Genomic DNA, 1,332 nt, shown 5'->3' with positions numbered 1-1,332 from the left:
GACCTGAGATGACATGATGTGAATTGGAGCTATAGAAATAAACTGAATAGAATGATTCTGTTCTATTGTTATATTCAATAGATAAATAGAGTCAATAATCAAAGTGAGCTTGTTTTTTTTTCCTCTTTTAACGTCGCTTGTATTGAAGTTTCTATTTATAAGCCGGCCGATCTTTAAAGTCATCATAATGAGGAAGAAGCTCGGAGTCTAATGAGTCGACCAGAGAGAGGAAGAACATGTGACCACTTCCTGACAACACGCAAACACTCAAAACCAGACTCACACACAATGAGTCGAAGTCAGTAAGTCGAAGTCGGGGATGTTTCAGGTGAGACATTTTCACTTTAAATTTAAACTCTGTGTCTGTTCCAACTGTTTTCATTCACCCTTACCTTTTAGATCTTTTTATACATGTGGAGTTATTTATAAATATATGTGTTTAAAGGGCTGTTTAGTCGACATGTTTTATGGTTTAATTAAATGCTTATAAAATGTAACCAAAAAAAAGACGCAAAAAGTTGATTTAAAACCTCATAAGTATATTTTCCTTTACACATTTCTTACTTGCAGAAGTTTTTAATTGTTCAAAACAAGTCAAAAGAAAATCTAAACATGTTGAAAACAAAATATTTTTTTTTTTTACAGGTTTTTAATTGAATTGTAGTTTCCGGTTTTTAAGAAAAACCTTCAAATTTTTGCAGAGAAGGAAGCGGAGTTGATCATTTAGGGTGTGAATACTTAGTGCTGTCCTGTTATCACACATTCACACTTAGTCATACAGACACATGCAGCTCTGTGTGGTCCGCACATCAGTTCTAATATAGATCTGCTCTGATAAAGCCTGCAAAACATGGACTGGAACGGGTTTTACTGTATTAGATGCTTTCCTTCACTGCATGGCGCCCTCTGGGATTCAGAAAAGCTGTAATATTTAATCCTTTGGCGGCGAATGTTTTAATTTATTTACCCTGTTTTAAAAATTGCAGGTTAAATGTCTTTTCTTTTCTGATAAAACTCATTACCTTCCGTTGCCCAAATTGGCGCTATGCTGAAAAAGACGTAATTAAATCAGATTACAGCTAATTATTGACGCGTATCTGTTCTTAGAGAAATGAAACGAGCGTCAGACGTCCTTATCTGAAGCCTCTTTATGTTTCCATATGAGCACTGGAAAAAATCTAAACCTAGATAAGTCATTTTTACTTAAGATCAGTGCATTTGTTCTTGAATTGAGGAGATAAAAGAGACATTTTGCCAATGGAACAAGATAATTTACACTAAAAATAAGAAAACACAATTGCGTTGTCTTATTTCTTATAAGACAATGCAATT

At 34.0% G+C, this 1,332-nt stretch overlaps 1 protein-coding gene across 3 annotated transcripts in view; it reads left to right on the top strand.

Moving 5' to 3' along the window:
* The first annotated feature begins 225 nt into the window (after positions 1-225).
* The window catches only part of LOC107097540 (transcriptional-regulating factor 1-like), a 14,940-nt gene continuing 13,833 nt past the window's right edge, over positions 226-1,332 (top strand). For 2 of the 3 annotated variants that reach the window (XM_015394711.1, XM_015394709.1), the window contains exon 1: positions 226-328. The gene's annotated coding sequence lies outside the window, so the exon portion shown is untranslated. The remainder of the gene's footprint in view (positions 329-1,332) is intronic. The other variant, XM_015394710.1, reaches the window with a different exon arrangement.

Source organism: Cyprinodon variegatus, unplaced genomic scaffold, assembly GCF_000732505.1.
Source record: "Cyprinodon variegatus isolate N-32 unplaced genomic scaffold, C_variegatus-1.0 Scaffold705, whole genome shotgun sequence".
Classification (NCBI taxonomy): domain Eukaryota; kingdom Metazoa; phylum Chordata; class Actinopteri; order Cyprinodontiformes; family Cyprinodontidae; genus Cyprinodon; species Cyprinodon variegatus.
Note: the sequence above shows the minus strand (reverse complement) of the source record. Positions and strands in the feature narration are given on the sequence as shown.